Below are 23,165 nucleotides of genomic sequence, written 5' to 3'. Positions count from 1 at the left end.
CGCCACTCTTCATTACCCGACCACAATATTTGCAAATTGTGCCATGTTTGTTTCCGTCTATTGGGTCTCCATGTTCCCAAGCTGGATCACGTTTACTTGACATCTTAAATGTACCTATATTTATTTTTCATTAAAATTAGACAATTATTTTTTGATAAAAATAAGAGAACCTAAATAATAAAGTTATTCTACAGAAGAATTAAATACAAAGTAAAGAAAATGATTGTAAAAAGTTAAGTAATTATACAAATAATATGGAATAATAAAACCTAATATTAATGAATAATAATCCAATTTGATAATAATTCAATTTAATGAATAATAATCCAATTTGATAAAAAAAAAAATCCTAATATAAAACATGGTGATGAATAATAATCCAATTTGATAATAATAATCCAATTTGATAATAATCCAATTTAATGAATAATCCACCAATTTGATAAAAAAAAATTCCTAAATTAAAACATGGTGATGAATAATAATCCAATTTGATAATAATAATCCAATTTGATAATAATCCAATTTAATGAATAATCCACCAATTTGATAAAAAAAATTATCCTAAATTAAAACATGGTGATGAATAATAATCCAATTTGATAATAATAATCCAATTTGATAATAATCCAATTTAATGAATAATCCACCAATTTGATAAAAAAATTATCCTAATATAAAACATGGTGATGAATAATAATCCAATTTGATAATAATCCAATTTAATGAATAATCCACCAATTTGATAAAAAAATTATCCTAATATAAAACATGGTGATGAATAATAATCCAATTTGATAATAATCAAATTTAATGAATAATCCACCAATTTGATAAAAAAAATTATCCTAATATAAAACATGGTGATGAATAATAATCCCATTTGATAATAATCCAATTTAATGAATAATCCACCAATTTGATAAAAAAATTATCCTAATATAAAACATGGTGATGAATAATAATCCAATTTGATAATAATCAAATTTAATGAATAATCCACCAATTTGATAAAAAAAATTCCTAATATAAAAGAATAATAATCCAATTTGATAATAAAAAAACCTAATATAAAAGAATAATAATCCAATTTGATAATAAAAAAATCTAATATTAAAGAATAATAATCCAATTTGATAATAAAAAAACCTAATATTAATGAATAATAATCCAATTTGATAATGAAGATGGTAAGAGAAATAAAATAATAAATAATATTAAACATATTAAAATTATCCTAGGGAATAATTATACAACATTACTTAATTACTTAAAACAATTAATATTAACATTACTTAATTGCTTACAAAAATTAACATGCAAGTATTAATTACTTAAAAAGATTCACATACGAGTCCACACAAATTTATTTGTTGTTGTATAAATTACAATAATATAAATTTAAGTTTGTAAACTTACCTTAAATATTGAAGCCTTTGTGTTCAAGCTTTGGAATGGATCTGGAATGACTTTGAAAATGGTAAGGAAAATAAAATAATAAATAACATTAAACATATTAAAATTATCCTAGGGAATAATTATACAACATTACTTAATTACTTAAAACAATTAATATTAACATTACTTAATTACTTACAAAAATTAACATAATTAACATGCAAGTAATTACTTAAAAAAATTAACATACGAGTGCACACAAATTTATTTGTTTTTGTATAAATTACAATAATATAAATTTAAGTTTGTAAACTTACCTTAAATATGGAAGCCTTTGTGTTGCTTGGCTTTGGAAAGGATCTGGAATGGTTTTGAAAATGGTATGGGAAGAAGAATGTAAGTTAAAATTCGGTGAATGCCTCTGATGATGAAAGAATGTAAGTATATAACAGACATTGACACTGTTTTGCATGTGAAAGACTGTCACACGCTTTCATTATTAAAGCAGTAGTATTTGTTGTGCATGTTCTGAAATTGCAAAAAGTTCTTTGGATCATTGGATCAGAGAGGTAGACATAGGTTTGGAATGATTTGGTTTTGAATAATTTGGAGCATTGGATGCTTTTTTTTCTTAGACACCATCACTCAGACAGTCAAAAAGACTGAAGAACTCACACTCCACCACACACACACTTCGAGACCCCCCCCACCACACCACACACGCACACCACACACGTACACCACACACGGAGGTCTCTCTCTCTATCTTTCATTTCCCACTCCACTACCATATTCTCGAATCGTCTCAGTCTCTCTCTTCTCTCTTCTCTCTCTGAGGTCGGTCTGAGCCTTCGTTCTCACCGAGAAGTTCTCAGTCTTCTCCCTCCCTTCCCCCTTCTCCAGTTCTTCCACACACACACAGAGACATCATCTCTCGAATCTCGATCCTCCTCGTCCGTGTCTCCGTGTCTCCCTGTCTCCCTCTGCTCCTCCCATCTCACCCGCCCTAAACCCAGCCGTCGACACCACTCCATAACCGTCCGTGTCTCCGTGTCTCCGTGTCTCCCTCTGTCTCCATAGTCCAAGCCGTCGACACCACTGAGGAGCACGAACTTGTCCCAGCCGTCTTGGATTCGTGAGGAAGACGATGTTCCAGGCTCCTACTTCTCTTCTTCCCCTCTATTACTTTAAATTTTTGTACAGATTTCAATTTTTCTGCATGTTGCACCTTTGTTGTACTGAAATTGATTTTAGGGATTTAGGAATTAGGGTTTCTATTTTTGTACAGATTGCGATTTATCTGCATGTTGCTTGATTTTTGTACTGAAATAGATTTTAGGGATTTAGGAATTAGGGATTCAGTTCAGTTGCTTTGAATCCGAATTTGGGGATTTAGGGAATCGGTTCATTTGCTTTGAATTTTGTACTGAAATCGTTCTTCTCGGCTTGTAAACATGTTGATTTTTGTACTGAAATCGTTCTTCTCGGAATCCTGTATTGTAGATTCAGTTCATTTGCTTTGATTTAGCATTTGGGGATTTAGGGTTTCGGATTATTTGCTCCGGCCGTGTTCTCCGATGAGTCCATACCAAATATCGCGATAGTTTCGAAAATATCGCGATATTATCGATATTATCGATAATATCGCGATATTCTGCCGAAAACAAGTTGGATAGTTACTAAAATATCGGGGTCCCAAAAAAACGATAATATCGGCGATATTTCGCCGATATTATCGATATTTTCTACTGTGAGTAGGACTCACCCTCGAGTGTTTCATCTTAATAATTGTATTTTTAAAGCTTCCGAACTGTGTAAATGGTTACGTCACTCTCACGTGACGGCCAGCATGCCCTCCTTCGGGACGGGGTGTGTCAGCAGAGGCACAATCTGCAAATTTTTTGCAGTTTGCCTCTGCACAAGGCTGATTTCAGATAAAAAAAGACGAACGATTTTGCGCGACGAATAATATGTTAGTCGCACAATGAACCTTTGAGTGACGAAGAAAACTTTTTCATCGTGTAAATATTTCTTGCGTAATGAACATCTGTATTCGTCGCTCAAATATTATTTGCGCGACGAAAGAAGACGTTCGTCGTGCTAGAAATATATATATATATATATATATATTTTTTTTTTTTTATGTTTTCCTTCTTTATTTGTATGTACTGTAAATTTTTATTTTATTATAAATCAAAAACTCAAACCTAATTAAACATTAAATTAATTAACAAAACTAATTTACGATCCCAAATAAAAATTATAATTACTGCAAATATTAATACTCATCCACATAACATATACTTATTCATTAAATTCAACATAAAGTCCACAAAATCTTATTTAAAAAAATAAAAATAAAAAAAACAACCCTCATCAACTTTAATCCTCCCTCATCAGCCAAAATTTTGCCTTCAAAGTACGGCACTTGCTTCCGTCGGTACCTCTCTACTCGCACTACAACTTTCTTTTTCCCATAACCTTCCCCAAAATCGGCCATTCTTTTTTAAACAAAAAAAATTTGAAAACTTCGACTCTGAAACTGTGTTTATATAGCATTAGGACAACTTTGCGCGACGAAATAGTCGTCGCGCAAAACTATAAGCCGTCGCTCAAAATGCGTCATTAATGAGCAATAAATTGGAAGGTTTGAACGCATTCAGATAGCGAACAGCGCGACAAACACATGTATTCGTCGCACAAGGTGTAGTTGCGCGACGAATTATCGTCACGCAATATATTGAGCGACGAATAGAATAAAATAATTGTAATTACAAAGTTTACGTAAACATAGATATCTATGTTTACGTAAACTTTGTAATTACAAACAAATATTCACAAACGATTTAATACCTTAAATATTTATTGTTAAATTAATTAATACTTTAAATATTTATTCTATAAATAATTAATACCTAATATATTATTCTAAAAATAGTAAATACCTTAAATATTTATTCTACAAATAATTTATGTCTTCATCCATACAATTATTTTCAGCATAAGTACGATATTCATTAAAGATTAAAAACACATATAAACCATAGCCAGGGTGCTTACTTTAGTCTCAGAAAAAAAAAAAAAAAAAAAAAAACCGAACAAGAATTCAAACCTAATTAAGTCCAAATACATAAATTAGAAAAAAAAAACCTTAAATTTAAAATTGTCGTACAAAACATAAACTTTAAACTACTATTTGGATGATCCTGCTCCATTCCGCAAAACCTCATAACACCACATATTGTAACCTTCCTCCAACGCATCCTCCAGCAACTTCATTAGTTGTTCTTTCGGTTCATCATCAAAAACATACTTATGCTGTTACACATATATACATATAATTAATTCCAACATATAACTAAAAATTTCGCAAACTAAATTATTGATCCATCAATAATATACTTACTAATAGTTCATCCATCACAAGCTTTTTCACATTTCTCGGCACATCTTTCCAGAACGCCACTTAGCAGTGGGGCAATTATTTCTCATAGCTGCAGCAATTGCACGAGCAAACGCAAAATGTTCTCTCATATCATGCGCGTCAGCCTTGCGCACACTCTCGTTGTTGTTTTTATCCGCCATCTCAGCATGAACAAAATTGTGAAGAAAATGACAGTAGAAGCGCCTATTTCTAGCAAAGTTAGGATCTTTGCGCGACGAACTCTTTGTCGCTCAAACATCTGCATTAAATAGCCTTTGATTTACCTGATTTAGAAGTATTGGAAGGTGAAAAGTTGGTGGCACTTGCGCGACAAATATTTGTGGCACAAAAGTAACATTTCGTCGCGCAAGTTTTTCCCGCCAAATTAAATTATCCACGTTTTCTTGCTGACTTTAAGCGATGACAAAAAATATTCGTCGCACAAGAATACTTAGCGCGACGAAATTTTCGTCGCACAAGTTTAATTTATTTATTTTCTCTATTTTTCTATTTTGCGCAACGAAGTTTTTTTTTGTCCCGCAAGTGCGTCTTGTGCAACGAATGTTTGTTCGTCGCGCAACGAAGTTTTTTTTTGTCGCGCAAGTGCGTCTTGTGTGACGAATGTTTGTTCATCGTGCAAAATGTCGTCGCGCAACCTATTTTTTTTACTAGTGTTCCCATTGAGTAATCCTGATTGATCTTAACCTCATCACTGTGAATTCCTTTATTCATATTAGCTAGAAAGACTTCTAGAAATATCATGAGTGTTCAAGCTAATGAATCCTTATATACATATTCCTTATCAACTCACAAACATTGTCAATGTAGATCTCTAATATTCCCACGTGAATAACAAGTGCTAACCAAGTGTATAGATCTCTTCAAAACTTACATTCTCTCACTAGAGCTACACTTGGTTAACTATTGCTAACCTTAAAGCGAGATTCTTCTTAAATGGCCACGAGATCAATATTGACACAAATCATGATTCCAGGCTTAGGTCATTAACCAACATCTGTAAAGGACTAAAGGGTAACATATTCTTTAACTTGAATAATATCCCAATAATCACATTTACAAAGTTGGCCAACTCATTAAACCCCAACAAGATATGAAAATTATTGTATTGAAAAAAGTCTACATATGTATTCATCATCATCTCAATACATGGTCCTCTTTCGAATTGAAAAAACAATTCATCTTAATGGTTGTTAATCTAGATAACAATTGCACAGATTGTCATACCATTATGCATATAAAACATATACAAACATTCTCAACTAAACTGCATATTTAAGGGAAAACTTTGACAAGCTCACAGTTTCAACTTTGTTAGTCAAGAATCCTTAGAAATCTTTGAATACGATAAATAAACAAACTTGGCAACTAGAAAACAAGAAAATTCTTTAAATAATACTTAGCTTCCACTAGTCAGCTGCATCGAAACTTGCCAAAACTCTCATCTTTGTGGCATGCTTCTTGAAAACTAAAACTGGTATAGTCTTGTACAAGTGTTCAGTAAACATAGCCCCAGTATCTTTTGTTATTCTTGGTGAAGAATATGGCTGCATTATTGTCACAGAAAAGATAAATCGGTCTTGAAATTGAATCAACCACTTTTAGACCTGAGATGAAATTTTTCAATCAAATAGCTTGATCAGTGGCTTCACAAACAAGAAAGATACTCAACCACCATGGTTGAAGCTACCATTTTTGCTTACTTTATACTTCTCTATGAAATAGCACCACCTGAAATTGTGAAAACAAACCCTGATGTGGACTTAAGATCATCTGGACACCCAGCGAAAGTCTGAGTCATTGTAACCCTCCAATATAAGATTATATGCGCTTCTATAAACCAATATGTGTTCTTTGGCCTTCTAAAGATATCTTAAAACTTTTTTTGCTACGTTCCAGTAAGCATCACCCGCGCAAGATTGAAATCTACCAAGTACACTTATCGTGAAGGCAAGATCAAGTCGTGTGCACAATTGTGCATACATCAAGCTTCCAACAAGAGAAGCATATGGTCTTTCCTCCATGTTTTTCTTCTCTAAATCAGTTTTAGGGCACTACGACTTGCTTAGTTTATCACCCTTTGAGACCGGCATTTCTGTGGTCCCACAAGAAGACATGTTGAACCTTTTAAGAACCTTTTTGATATATCCTTTTTGTGACAACCCTAGTAATCCTCTCCTTCTATCTCCTTTAATTCAATTCCAAGGACATATGTTGCTTCCCCAAGGTCCTTCATTTCGAAATTCTTCTGCAGGAATGACTTAGTTTCATCTAACAAACATGCAATATTTGTGGCAAGGAGAATGTCGTCCACATAAAGAACAAGTATAATAAAATTGCTCCCACTAATCTTCATGTAAATGCAAGCATCAGAGGGATTTTCAATGAAACCATACTCTTTCACCACCCTCTAAAACTTTAAATACCACTATCTCGATGCTTGCTTGAGACCGTAGATAGATTTCTTCAATTTTCACATTAGTTTCTCCTTTCCTTCTTCTATAAACTCTTCCAGCTGTCTTATATATATTTTTTCTTCTAAATCACCATTTAATAATGCAGTTTTAACGTCTATTTGGTGTAAAATTAAATCGTAATGAGCACCAATCGCCTTGATCACCCTAAATGCATCATTGGTAGACACATGGCTGAATGTTTCCTTGTAATCGACATTTCCATTCGAATCCTTCTTCTTGAATACCCACTTACACCTTATTGGTTTCTTTCCTCCTTTTGTTCTACTAATTCCTGTACTTTATTGTCCTTCATCGAAGTTAGCTCAGATTGCATGGCTTTTATCCACTTTTCAGAGTCAACTTGAATTAGCTTTTTTAAAGGATTTGTCTTATAAGACAAGTCTATATCATTCTCCTATTTGATTTCCTCAAAAATGGTGGAACCACACCGACTGATATGGCTGGTGAATCTAGTCGGTGGTCATTCAAAATGGCTAACTCCACGTGCCCAGAATTTATTTCTGTTTGCCGCTGCAGTCTGTCATCGCTGCCATGAGGGTGCCAATTTTATCAAGTGCCAATTCCACGTACCCCGCATGTTGTTGCAATCGGTGCAGTCGATGCTCACTGCTGCTGGCCACGTTTGTTGCTGGTTGTCGGTGATCGCAGCTGCCACTCACAATTCCTGACTCATCATGGCTTGCATGATCATAAGTATGTTGCTCACTGAGCGTCAGCACATCATCGGTGCTTTGGTGTAACTGTTACATCCCCAGGCATTTGATGGACATTCCACTAAACAAATACAAAATATTAGATCTTCGTTATGTAGTTATCCTCTCGTTTGTTAGACAAATAAAAAATCTCTCAATAATCACTTCCTCTCATACAGCCAATCCTTACAAGCTTAAAAACTCACAAAGAATCAAACCTCAAATTCTCTAATCTTTGAAGAAAGGATGCTCCAACACACACGGTGAAAAACTCTCAATTTGACCACAGGAGCAAGCCCTTAAATAAATAGTTTATTTAAAGGCTCACAAAAAAAACATAATGATACCAAGTATATTTAAGTTACCAAAAACATTGAAGGAAAACCAAAATTTTCCTTACAACACAGGACTAAAATCAATTGTTTTGACCTATTCTTCAATGTAATCTAGTGATTCTAATATTCATTAATTTAGTTTCTAATTCAAGCATCATTTCTACAAAAATTAAAATAATTAAATGAATTTGCGTATGAATGGTTTTTCAATGAAAATATAAAAATGAACCGTGTATATCGTAAGATACAATGTAGAGTAAAAACGAATAGTTAATACTGTATTAACTTAGTGCCTGAGCGCTTAAAATGCAAGTATTATTAGGTGAAAATTAATTATGTGTTTGTCTCAAGACGATGGACTGAATGGGCTATAATAGCCTCACTGTGTTTGTCTTTCGATCCGAAAACAGGATTTCCACTTAGCAATGCGCTTTCACTGTTGATAAGTTTTCAGAGTTGCCATATGTCAGAGCTTACAGATGTCACAATCTGACAGATAAAACACATAGTGCTGAGGAATGAAGATGAAGTGGCCTGAGGGATGACGATGAAGCGACTCATAAAAAACAATCTTATCTCCGAGCTGTACAAATTTGACCGGAGAAATGATTAAAAATTCAAAAATCAATTTAAAACAATAAAAATGCATAAACTAGGGATTTAATTAATTCTTCTTTTAATTCACATAGTATTATGGTCTAATAATATTCCGCTTCATTGGTAAGTAAAATGTTTTAGGTTTGATTATAACCAAAGGGAAAGTTGTACTGCATTATTATGGGCAAGCTCATTGTAAGGCTTAGTTCATTTTTCCATCCTCTTAATGTAAATACTATCATTTGTTTAAAAAAAAAAATTATTCTTTTAATTTAAGGGTAAATTACATAAAATTATCTCAACTATTGGGTCAACCACAGTTTCATACCCCATCTTTAAAACATTTCAATGTCATAACTTATCTTACAAATTTATTGCAGTGTCATACCTTCCGTCAGTTTGTCTGTCAATTCCTCCATTAAATACTGACGTGGCTTGAGACGGGACCCACTATCTATTAACAAATTAATTAAATATTAAAAATAAAAAATAAAATTATCTAATAATTTTTTTTAAACGGGGATCCCACCCCTAACCTTCCTTTACCACCCCACCACCGCCCTCTCTTCCTCCATCTCCACGCCTACAACCCATCCAAACAGTCCCTTAAACCCACCAATCCACCCAAACAGTCCTTTAACTCCATCACTCAGACCCATTCTCAAACCTCTCCACCTTCTCATCCTTCAAATTCAACCCGACCATCGCCTCCCCCAACCCGCAGCTCACCTCCGCCAGCACATCCGAGTCCCGATAGTGCATCACCGCCTGCACAATTCATTCCTTCCCCACATTCCTCCCACCTCCCCATTTCAATTCATTCCACAATTAATTTATTTTATTTTCTTTTCTTTTTCTTTTTTTCGAATTTAATTTTTCCAAATTTTGATTCGATTTTTCGTACAATTCGATTTAGATCGGACCTAGATCGGACTTAGAGAAAAAAATGGCAACATCTTGATAGCTCTGGGACCTGCAATCGCAGCTGGGGAACAAGATCCGCGTGGACGGCTCCTAAAAGAACCTGTAGTGGGCTTCGGTTTCGTACGACGTCTTCATGTGCTTAGAGTGCTTCGGCAAGCACCGGTACCGCGGGTTCGACGTCCACATCTTGTTCGTCCGATCCGTGACCATAGACTTGTGGTCATAGATCCAGATCAAGAAAATGGAGGCCAGCGACAATGAGCAGCTCAATGCCTTCATCACCAGCTACGACGTTCCTAAGGAGACATATATCGTCACCAAGTACAACACCAACGCCGCCAACATGTATTGGGGTTGGATTCAAGCCCTAGCCGAGGGGCGTCCTTGGAGGGACCCACTCGTCGTGAAGGAGGCCCTAGGGTTTGAGAAAAAGAAGCTGCCTTTGGCCTAAGGTGACGGCGGTGGAAACGGCAAGGGAAATGGTTCTGGGAATAATAGGGGGTGGGATAGTTAGGATGACGACGGTTTTAGATCGTCGAACGATATGAGGAGGAATCAGTCAACCCAACAAACATCCCGTAGCACCCCAGTTGCATCATCAGCGCCGTATCCACCGGCATCACCACTCTTCCCGCCGCAAAGTGCACCACCGGAAGCCTCCTTGGTTGGGGGGACAAGGGAAGAACCGGAGAAGGGATTGTAAGGGTGGGTCCCCCATTTAAAAAAATTATTAAATAATTTTATTTTTTTAGTTTTTAATAATTAATTAATTTTTTAATAGAGAGTGGGTCGACCTTTAAGCCGCGTCAGCATTTAACGGAGGAATTGAGAGACAAACTGACGAAAGGTATAACATTGAACAATTTTGTAAAATAAGGTATGACAATGAAATGTTTTAAAGATGAGGTATGAAACTGTGGTTGACTCAATAGTTGAGGTAGTTTTATGTAATTTACTCTTAATTTAATTTAGGGGCAAAATGCGCATAAACATCACAATTCAATAACTAGGTTTTTATATTATTTTGCATCGTTAACTTGTCTATATCAAAAGATCCATATAGAGTTTCATGGGGCTGCACACTAATACATAGCTTCTTGCTCTAATTAAACAATACAAAAACTCATATTGAAAATTTGACAATATGAAATATAATTTACAGGATCAACTGTCAATTTAATCTTTGAATTATCACTTCAGTAAAAATTAGAAACCTAAATTAATTTTCGGTAACATAAGTCCTCAAATTAATAAAAATAAAAAGAAACTGATAATTACATCCTTAATATTAGATTTGAAGCTACTTTATTTAATTTTCGTCAATTTAAGTCACATGACTTGCATGTAATACACTTTGGAGCGTAAATTGGTAGTTCATAAATTTAAGGACTTATTTTTTATTAAGAAGTAGGGTATGGAGTTAACTTTGGAGGGTTAATTAGACGTTAGATTTGCAATCTATATGGAACGTTAAGGGTTTATATATGGAAAATGACGGTATTACCCTCTAAAATGTGTCATTTGACTTAAGTTGACGAAAAGTTGGATAAAATAGCTTTGAATATATAGTAGGGATGAAATTAGCAATTTTTAATGAATTTAAGGACTTATTTTACATAAAAAATTGTTAGGACATAATTTTTTATGAGGTAATAATTCAAGGACTACATGAGCAATTCACCCTAACTTATAATATGTGGTTCTACTTCTTGTTATACTAAGAACTTTTGTGTAAAATACTCACACAAGGATCCCGTAGAAAATGTTTACTTAATACCCAGGGTTTTAGCCACATGATGTGTTGTGCATGTAGTAAGATGCAAGTTAGAGGACATTATCGGTGTGGTTAGTTGTGAGATTGGGTTGGAATTGGTCTTTATCTTGTCTTGCCTAAAGTACCAAGTTTACTACATTGCCTTGAGTGTGCTTTTGTTTGACCGATGTAGAATTGGTTGCACATTTGGCCGATTATGTAGTGGTCCCATATGAAGGACGTGTAAACAACACAAAAATCTCATATAAAGAAAAATTAACCAAATTAAATATGACTTATGTTGCTTGGTTCAACTTCTAGTCACATCGAAGTTTTATATATCGATATGATTGAGTGAAAGACGTTAACCCATTTATGTTAAAATTTCCTCTAAAATCTTAATACATAAGAACAATAATAAGTAAATAAGTAGTGTGGTTTTGTTGAGAATTTTAAAATCTTTGGTGTTTTGAACAAGTGATATTATCTACATTAAGAGAATGGGGTGAACTTAGCCTCACAATGAGCTAACAATAATATGGTTTAAACTCGCATTTAGAGAGATCCAAACCTAAAACCTCTCACTTACGAGTGAAGGTGAAATTTTAAAATCGTTGGTGTTAGATTGGATGGATTCCTAGAAAATTGATTCCCCCTACGTAATTAAATGTATATCTTAATTAAGGCCAAAGATAATTAGGTATATAGCCTCAAAAGTTCATGTGGGCAAAGACATTAATACTTAATTATTTCCTCCCTTTTATATATACACGCATTATAGGACTTTATTCATAGAAACAGAAGATCAAAACACTTGCATCTAAATGGGAAAGCAGGTAGCTATTATAGGAGCTAGAATTAGCGGCCTCCTTGCTTGCTAGTACACACTTTCAAAGGGCTTTCATCCTATTGTTTTTGAAAATTCAAGTTCCATTGGGGGAGTGTGGACCAAAACTGCTGAGACTACCAAGATCCAAACCCACAATTCTCAGATTTCCTTGGCCATCTTCAGTGACAAAAGGCCACCCAGACCAGAATCAGGTTTTGAATTACATCCAATCATATGCTCAACATTTTGACTTGCTCAAGCACATCAAATTCAACAGCAAAGTGAGCGGGATTAAGTATGAAGGCCAATCCGGCGATGAGATGCAAGCTTGGAGTCACTAGGGTGGCATCGGAGAACCATTCAACTCCGGAGGGAAATGGAAGGTTGTTGTAGAAGACAAACAAAGCCTTTCAACTAAGGTACATAATTGTTGGAACGTCAACTATCCCACAAATTTAGGGATAGATTAGCAACCAAGTATATACTTTGACTGTAATTGATTACAGTTGACTTTGTATAGAATAATTTACTTGATTGTATTCCTTGATTATAGGATCACAGTTGTATATATTTTTCAACTCAATGAATGAAAGAATTATTTTGGCAAACATCCTTTTGTCATTCTTTACATGGTATCAAAGCTAGGGCAAACAACAAACCTTAGTTTTTCTTTCCGTTGCCTTTTTTCTCTGTCATTGCCAACCTTCAGCCATGGCCAATGAGCAGACCTCTACTGGAAGTAAGCCTGATGCTTCCAATCCCGTCCATTATGCCGACCATCATGCGATGGTTCTCGTCTCCAAGCTTCTCAATGGAGACAACTATGCCACTTGGTGTTCTTTTGTGAAACTTTCCCTGAACGCGAAGAACAAGTTGGGTTTTGTGGATGGCACACTGAAGGTTCCTAATGAGAAGAAGAACCCAGATGATTATGCTTTCTGGAAGCGATGCAACGACATGATCGTTTCCTGGATCTTGAATTTCGTCGACCAATCCATACAAGATAGTGTGGTTTATTATACCATAGCCTAAGCAATTTGGCAAGACCTTGAAAATCGTTTTAGTCAAGGTAATGTGCTTAGAATTTTTCAAATCCAACGGGAGATAACTTTTATCTCTCAAGACAAGTTATATGTTGCTACTTATTATACCAAGTTGAATGGTCTGCGGGATGAGCTTGCATCCTATGATGACTATGAGTCTTGTACCTGTGGTGTTTTGCAGAAACAAGGTGAACAAATGGAGTGCAACAGATTAATGCAATTCCTCATGGGGCTCAATGAGGCTTATAGTACTGCACAAAGCAATATTCTAATGATGAGTCCATTACCTACGGTACGTTTAGTGTACTCTATGATTGTTCAGCTGGAAAAACAGCGTGATGTGAATGATTCACGCGAAGTTGCCGAAGTTGCTGCAATGGCAGTTCGCTAAAGGTAGAAACAAAAGAGTGGCAGTAACTCTTCCTCCCGTAAACCACTCCACTGCACCCATTGTGACATCAATCACCACACCATTGACACATGCTACTAGCTGCACGATTATCCCCCGGACCATCGCCTTCATAAGTCCAACAAAGGTGGTAGACACAGCAATAATGGTGGAGGGCACAACAAGTGCAATGGAAGCCCTTCTTCTGCAAACAACACTATCACTGGCGAGGTTCCCCTACAAGAACTGCACTCAGCAGTCCCTGGCCTTTCTAATGCACAGTTTCAGCAAATTCTTTCCATCATGAACGACAACGGCACCACACCGAACACTTCCCAAACCACTGCCCCTCAAGCCAATGTTGTTGGCACTTCATCAGGTTTGCCAAATGTCTCACAGCGCTTCTGTCGATGGATAATCAATAATGGTGCTATGGATAATCAATAATGGTGCTACGGACCATATTACGTCTTTTCCAAATTCACTTACTCATTGCACCAAAAATATCACTCTACCACCCGTTCAACTACCTAGTGGTGAACAAGCTCCCATCCTTTCCATTGAGAGTTTGTCTTTAACTTCTTCAATCCATTTACAAAATGTCTTATGTGTGCCCACTTTCAAAGTTGATTTAATGTCTGTAACTCGAGTAACCAACAAAATGGCCTGTTCCATAACCTTTTACCCTACTTGGTGTATTTTGCGGGACTTGGCTATGAAGAAAACGATTAGTTTGGGTAAACGGTGTGGAGGACTCTATTATTTGGTGGCCTTAGTTTTAGCAACACCGCAACCCTCTGTCTAACCTTCCTGCCACCTTGTCACCTTCTCCACCGAGTTATGGCACCGTCATTTAGGTCACCTATCACCCTCTAGATTGAAGTTTATGGCCACACATCTGTTACATTTTCCTTTTGATTTGAATAAGGCTTGTGATGTATGCCCTTTGGCCAAGCAACATCGCCTTTCTTTTGGCACTAGTTCAATTAATACTAAGAACTCTTTTGAACTTATTCATTGTGACATTTGGGGTCCTTACAAAATCAAATCCCTTTCCAGTGCTAAATATTTTTTAACTGTGGTGGATGATTATTCTAGGTCTACATGGGTTTTTCTTAGGCACTAGAAAAGTGAAACACAACCTTTACTTAAACAATTCCCTTCCTTTATGCAAACCCAATTCCACACACAAGTAAAAACCATTCGAACTAATAATGGGGAGTTCCTTTCTTTACATTCTTTTTCAAAGATCTTGGCATTGTTTTCCAACATTCATGTGTCTATACGCCTAAATAAAATGGCGTTGTCGAATGCAAGTACTGCCACATTCTTGAAATGGCACGTACCTTGCGTTTTCAAGGTCACTTCCCCTTACATTTCTGGGGTGATTGTGTTCTCACTGCTGTCCACGTCATCAACAGGTTTCCAACCCTTCTTCTCCACTACAAAACACCCTACGAACTCCTTCATGGTAGATGTCTTACTTTTTCTCATCTCCGGGTTTTTGGCTTCCTTGCCTATGCAACCAATACCCATATTTCTCATAAATTTGATTCCCAAGCAAAGCGTTGTGTTATTTTGGGTTACCCCGTTGGTCAAAAAGCCTACAAACTATATGACTTGGACTCCAAACAAATATTCACAAGCCGAGATGTTATTTTTCATGAAACTACCTATCCTTTTCAAACCTTGCTTCCTTCACACACGGTACCCCTCCCTACTTCTCATCACACTCTACCTCTCACCCTTACTCCTACCTTACCAACCTCAGACGAGTCCCACTCTTCCTCACCTTCCTCACCATCTTCTTCATCTCCTCCTACACCTCATAGCATGGATACTGATCATTCTCCACATCCCCATGCTGCTGAGCCTAATCCCACTACTCTTGATCATTCTCCTATCCTCCCCATCGATCCCAACCCTAATCCACCAGTCCTTGAACCACCCTCCTCCCCCATTGGGCATCCTTTGTGCCACCGCACCATACCTGCCTACCTCAATGATTATGTTTGCTTGTAGGTATGTTGCCTACACCCAAGCCGTTGCTTTCTTCATTGTCAAGCTCCACTAAAGGTACCAGGTATCCCTTGGACCATTTTCTTTCCTATCATCGTTACTCACCCACACATTTTTATATTAACCATGTTAGCTATGATGTGGAACCTCGTACATGTTGTTTATCACCCTCACTGGCAAGTTGCTATGCAATCTGAGTTGCAAGCGTCGGTTGAGAATCACATTTGGACTCTCACTCCTTTTCCTCCTGGCAAGTCTCTCATTGGTTGCAAATGGGTCTACAAGATCAAACATCGTTCTAATGGGACCATTGAGCGCTACAAAGCTCGTTTGGTCGCCAAGGGTTACACTCAGATGGAGGGTGTTGATTACCATGACTCTTTTCTCGCCCACTGCTAAAATGACCATTGTCCGTTGCTTATTGTCCATTGCCTCCACCCTTAATTGGTCCATTCATCAGCTTGATGTTAATAACGCATTCTTACATGGTGATCTTCATAAGGAAATCTATATGTCCCCACCTTTTGGTCTTCTACGACAGGGGGAGCATTTGGTACGACGCTTTCACAAGTCGTTGTATGGTTTGAAGCAAGCTTCTTGCCAATGGTTTGCTAAGTTCTCTCCTGCCATTAGTGCTACTAGTTTTGTACAATCTAAAGCCGATTATTCACTCTTCACTCATCGCAGAGAGACCTCTTTCACGGTTCTTTTGATTTACATGGATGACATCGTTATCACTGGAAATAATTTGGCTGCCAGTTCTTCCCTTAAAGCTTTTTCGCACAGTTATTTTCGAATCAAGGATCTTGGAGACTTAATATTTTCTGGGAATTGAAGTGTCATGTTCCCATAAAGGTATTTCCATTTCACAAAGGAAATACAATTTGGAGATCTTGAAAGATGTTGGCCTCTTGAGAGCACAACCAATTGACTTTCCCATGGAACAAAACTTGAAGCTTTTAGATAAAGGGGAACTACTCAAAGACATATCACAGTATAGAGAATTGTGGGGCACTTGATTTACTTGACGATAACTCGTCCTAACATCATTTATTCAGTGCATGTCTTGAGTTGCTTCATGCATGAGCCACGTAAACCTCATATGGAAGCAGTACTTCGTGTTCTAAGGTACCTCAAAGGCACACCAGGTCAAGGTCTTTTCTTTTCCTCACAAAACAAAATAGTTTTGAGAGCTTACTATGACTTGGACTGGGCAGGTTGCCTGATTACTCGAAGGTCTACTACAGGATATTGCATATTCTTGGGATCCTCCTTAATTTCTTGGAGATCAAAGAGACAGAAGACAGTGTCATTATCTTCAACTGAAGCTGAGTATAAAGCTATGACAGGTGCTTGTTGTGAGCTTTCATGGCTTCAATACCTTCTTAGAGACCTAAATTTAGCACATATAGGGGCTGCAACCCTACATTGCGACAACCAAGCAGCTTTACACATAGTTGCTAACCCAATCTTCCATGAACAAACTCGACACATAGAGATTGATTGCCATTTTATCAAAGACAAAATTCAAGATGGTTCAGTATAACAAAACATGTCTCTTCATCACAACAACTTGCAAATGTGTTCACAAAGGCGTTGGGAAATGATGCTTTCTCAGCTGTGTTATGCAAGTTGGGAGTTCTAGATATACACTCTCCAACTTGAGGGGGAGTGTTGGAACGTCAACTCTATCCCACAAATTTAGGGATAGATTAGCAACCAAGTATATACTTTAATTGTAATTGATTATAGTTGACTTTGTATAGAATAATTTACTTGATTGTATTCCTTGATTATAGGATCATATATGTATATATTTTTCAACTCAATGAATGAAAGAATTATTCTGGCAAACATCCTTTTGTCATTCTTTACAATACTTATATTATGTGCATATATTTATTTACGTATGCTTTCAAGTTTAATTATATTATGTTATCAAACTGTCAATATTTCAGTCATAATGATCTAGTATGAATGAGCAGATTCATGTGGTGGACTTTGTGATCCTTTGCATCGGGCGATTCAGCGACGTTCCAAACATTCCCGAGTTCCCTCCAAACAAGGGACCAGAAGCATTTCATGGAGAGGTTATACACTCCATGAATTATGCCAACATGGATTACGAAAGCGCAGCTAAATTTGTGGAAGGAAAGCAAGTAACTGTTGTGGGATTTCAGAAATTTGCAATGGACATTGCGATGGAGTGCTCAATCGCAAATGGTAATTATACTAAACTGAGAATTTAAATGCCACGTTACACAAGTCCAAGAAGTAGCTCAGCAATAATTTGACCATTTTAATAGATTGTTTGTGTTGCATTTTCCCTTAATTCAATAGTTGGTAATATTCAGGGGTTGAAAATCCATGCACAGTGTTGTACAAGACAGAACACTGGAATCTTCCTGGCTATCTTCCATGGGGCTTTCCCATCGCATACTTATACTTCAATCGCTTCTCGGAGCTCTTGGTACACAAGCCCGGTGAAGGCATCCTGCTCAGTCTCCTTGCAACAATTATTTCACCTGTGGTATACTTCATTTTGCTAACCCTAATTATGCCTTTTGATTGTGATGCTTATAGATAAACTAACAAAACTTATAAGGATTGAACAGAGATGGGGGTTTTCGAAATTTGTCGAAAGCTATATAAATAAGAAGCTTGGTTTAGCCAAGTATGGAATGGTACCTAAGCACAGTTTCCTTCAAGAAATCAGTTCTTGTATGATAGCAACAGTACCGGAAAAGTTCTTTGATCGAGTCCGATAGGGAAGCATCATACTGAAAAAGTCTCCTGGCGGCTTTGGCTTTTGCCAAGAAGGGATTCTGGTTAATGGTGAAAGCTCCCCTGTGAAGTCAGATTTGGTCATCTTGGCTACTGGGTTTAGGGGCGAGAAAAAGCTCAAGGACATGTTTGTGTCTCCCACCTTTCAGGACTACATCCTCGGTTCGCCTAAGTCCATATTACTCCTTTACAGGTTAAGCTTATTTCATAGACCATACCACATTTACTGATCACATCTCTTAGAGAACAAATTGTCTATTTGGGTCTAAATTTCGAATGACGTGCGATATGTAAATGTGGCACAAATGTTTCTGTTAGGTACTTTTATTAGATACAGCATTTGAATAAGAAAATCATGTATGATTTCATCTCAATCAGGGAATGCATACATGGAAGAATTTCACAGCTATCAGTAATTGGATTATCCGAAAGTATTTCGAACTTATACACCTCCAAGATGAGGTGCAGTATGGCTAGCGGAGCTTCTCAGAGGCACATTTAAGCTACCAAGCATAAAAGAGATGGATAAAGATGTGGAAAAATGGGACGCATACGCAGTATGGCTAGTGAAGTGATTTTGAAAAAAAAGCTAGTATCAAAAAAAGCTGGGGGCATTTTTGTGTTTGATAAACTTCTAACTTCAGTTTTTTTTCACAGTTTTGGATGAAAAAAAGCCTAAAAACAGAAGCAGCAAAAGACAATTTTGAAAAACTGGCTTTTCAGCTTCTGCGCAAACCTTTAAAACACGGGTGAACAGTGACCCTTTAATCAAAGTTTCTGGCAATCCTACCCTCCCTTCATCTCTATCATCCCCTTTCTGCTCCTCCTAACTTCATCTTTACCAAAGATCTTTGAAGATTTGTGTCGCCCCCACTGTGAATCTATCTCGTCCCTCCCCATGAAGATCCGAATCGTCACCACCAGAGACCCACAAGGGTCGCCAGGAGGAGAGCATGGAAGAGATGGAGAAAGATGTGAAAAAATGGGACGCATACGGGAAGCGAAGCGATACACTTCCAGCCAATACTACCGGAGATCATGCACCGGTGCCCTCCATCTGTGGTACAATGACCAGTTGTGCAAGGATATGGGATGGAACCCCAAAAGAAAGAAGGGACTCTTTGCTGAATTGTTTGAGCCTTATGGCCCCATGGATTATGCTTCCTCTTGAAATGGTCAACATCAACATAATAAAAGATTAGTTTTCCTTGTATTTTGCTGCATAACAGCTCATGTTTGAACCTGTCGTTGTATTCAAGCACTTGTATTTTGTTGCATAAAAGTTCATGTTGAACCCGTCGTTGTATTTAGGCAATGCATCTTTAAACTAAGATGACGGTTTTGTTCCTGATTTGCGTTTTATATTTCCAACCGAAACGAAAGCATGCAAATGGGTTAAATTCTGTCCCCTTTAGTTTGAAGCAACTCAATAAAAGGGTTGTAGTATCGAGTGGATTTCGAAGTATTTTTGTTTTATTTTTTAAACAAACGATATTATCTAAAAACTCGTTTGTTCAAACTCGCATTTGGCAATAATTGCCATGGTCACGGGCTTTTCAAAGTCCTTTTGTGTAGCTAGAAACTTTAGCACCAGCTTCCAACGCAGCTTCCAGTGGCTGGAGCGCCCAACGGCATGCCTCGTTGTCAAGCGTTGGGGATTTGGGAGGATCGACAACGGAAGGAGTGTGAATTTGGTGAAGTCAAGGCCAAGAGAGATGTATCCAAGAAGTAGAAGCTACATTGATTCCAGGAAAACAATCTCATGAAGACTTTAACTCCTGCGGTCTTATAACTAAAGTTTGGAATTGGACCGTATTTGCTAACATGACTCACCACGTGTTTATTATAACTTTTTCACCACGAGGATTGCGGTTAAAGTATGGTAAACTGTAATTTACAAGAATATATACTAAGGAATATTCATGTCTGTTTTTCGTACCTAAAAATTATCAATGAATATAAAAACGTATAATCATGTAATACAAATATTGAAACAAATGCGCAATTCGCAGCTGAAACCTCTCTTCGGCTTGTGGGAGATACTCGGCCTATGATGTCATTCAATCGAATTGATTTTGCCAATCTCAAGTGGCTAGCTGGGAAAAGAAGTGGATCATGCAGTTTTAGGCACATTCTAAAACCTGGAAACATGTTCCTAGTTCATAGTTCATATTAATCCTATCTCTAAATTTTAAATAAGATTTTAAAGGGAAAAATAGATGAGGCGGTGACAACATTAACTTTTAACAGCTTCATCGGCATACTCCAACTAGTCCGTCAAGAACCAGAGTGAAAATATTTTGCAGTTCTCGCAAAAATGAAAACGGAAAAATGCAGCATTACACGAATTTTGAATGTCCACTAACCTGAGCTGTCTGGAAATCCCTGTGCACGAACCACCACGGGCCTGATTTTGACAGATATCTGAAAGGAGAACAGAAGAAAAACAAAGATACGAATAAGCAGCAACAGAGATAGCGATGATGTTGATAAATGTAAAATCCAGAAATGAATAATCATTATGCCTCTTCTACTAGCAAAATAAGCAAATGATGTATTCATATTTTAGCATTAGAAGCCTTAGATTTTATTATCATAAGGAGTTATAAACCAGCCACTTAATTAAAGTTGGATTGGTTATCGAAAAGAGTATTATATTCACGATTAATGTTGATAATCAAAATTTGACATGGTATATTATTACCTGGCATAGCCTGCGACTGCGCGCAAGCCCATGAAGAGAGTCAAACCCAGCCAAACTCCATGAAGGCCAAAGATGGAAGGAGCATATAGCAAAAATGCGGAAGATAATGCCCCCACTACCATCTATTAATAATAGAGATTTTGTCAGAACCAAAATCAGAAATATGTACACTTTCATAGTCAAAGTAATAATAAAGACATGACTGAATAACTTTGGCTCTTCTAAGGGAGGCCATCGAAAACATAAGCTAGAGCATTTAAAGGCTGACTAGCACTGACAAACTGTGGAAAATTAAACATCATTACCTATGTTAAAGACATGTTGCATAAATCTAGACTAATATACCACCAAACATAAATTTGAATACGTACCAATATCCCAGATCTAACAATTGCTAATACTTCAGGATCGTTGGTGAACAACGTAGCTAGAGAACCAAAAGATACTCCCAAAATTACAGACAAGGAAATACCTGTGAACAATCCTATCTGAAAAAAACATTCACATAAATTTATCGTATTTGAAATCAAGAAACTACATATGCAACGTAACAAAACTACACCACAGATAAGTCAATAAAACAAATACCTTTAACGCAGAGTCAGCAACTTCTTTCACAATTTTGTATTCACCTTTTGATAAGTAACTTGCAATCAGGGCCTGCAAATGGAGACATTTTAGCTTCATAACTTTGATGCCATATACAGCGACACAATTCTTCAAAAAACTCCCACTCGAGGAAACAAATATCAGTGAATTTTAGTGAAACTATACGTAGGCTTCACATGCTGATTCAATAATGGAAACAAGTAGATAAAGACTATGATGATAAAAAGAGCGTGTCCATACCTGACCAGATGCAGCCATTGCATCAGTTAGAAGGGATACAGCCAACCATACTTGAATACATACATATCTGATGAGCAGCCATAGCTACTGGACCTTGACGAGCCGCCATTGATGTTCCCAATGTCAAGGTCGTAAGACAAGCAATAGTTCGTCCAAGAAGAAAACCACCTCCAACATCGCAGAGTTGTTACCAAAAGAAATTAGGTAAGAAACTTTGAATATGAAGACGAGAGAATTATCGCTGGGGTAATGAAAGAAGTTTAACAACCAACACAAAGACAAAAGAAACATTAATATACACTGCCCCGATAAATGTGCACTGAATCGGAAGATAAAGTGAAATACTATGATAGTCAAGAAAATCAACGAATCGGAGAGCTGGAAGAAAGCTGTATATATTCAGATAGATGAGAGTGAAACGTTCAATAAAAGGAAATAAACTTACCGGATTTAAGGTATCCACCAAATTGTAGTGATCCAACCTTCGGAGGCAATGGTATAGCTCTCTTATTTAGAAACCAGATCATTAAAAAGGTGACAGTGTATCTGAAAAACAGAAATTCCATAAAGTTCATTTTCTAATTACAGATAAAAAAGGGTAATATTGAAAGAAAGTCTATTGAAAATCACATACTGAGATATAACAGTGGAAATGGCTGCACCAGTTGCACCCAAACGAAAATAATAAATATGGAGGGGCAACAAAAACACAGCTAACGAATTACCAATACATTGACTAAAAACAAATGGAAATCAACAAGTTGGAGACATGACTATAAATACACTGTGCAAGAATAATAGACCACTATTATGCGTGTGTTATATGGGCGTTTTGTGTGTGTGTGTGTGTGTGTGTGTGTGTACACCGTATAGAAAACTAGACTTTCCATCCCAAAAGCTTCAATTATTTCATATTCAATCAAAAGATGCT

The 23,165-nt window shown here is 36.7% G+C and overlaps 1 long non-coding RNA gene and 2 pseudogenes across 1 annotated transcript; 1 reads left to right on the top strand and 2 right to left on the bottom strand.

The window, feature by feature from the left end:
• The first annotated feature begins 12,442 nt into the window (after positions 1–12,442).
• On the top strand, positions 12,443–19,985 carry LOC103446270 (probable flavin-containing monooxygenase 1; annotated as a pseudogene).
• Positions 19,986–20,588: 603 nt separating this feature from the next.
• On the bottom strand, positions 20,589–21,516 carry LOC114822009 (uncharacterized). Its single transcript, XR_003770008.2, has 3 exons — positions 21,386–21,516; positions 21,048–21,105; positions 20,589–20,777 (listed from the first exon to the last, which is right to left on the bottom strand). It is a non-coding gene; the product is annotated as an uncharacterized lncRNA (long non-coding RNA).
• A 90-nt stretch (positions 21,517–21,606) lies between these two features.
• Positions 21,607–23,124, bottom strand: LOC114822008 (protein DETOXIFICATION 45, chloroplastic-like; annotated as a pseudogene).
• Between the last annotated feature and the right edge of the window lie 41 nt (positions 23,125–23,165).

This window comes from Malus domestica, chromosome 05 (genome assembly GCF_042453785.1).
Source record: "Malus domestica chromosome 05, GDT2T_hap1".
NCBI classification, from domain to species: Eukaryota; Viridiplantae; Streptophyta; class Magnoliopsida; order Rosales; family Rosaceae; genus Malus; species Malus domestica.
This window is presented reverse-complemented; position numbering and strand designations above follow the sequence as displayed.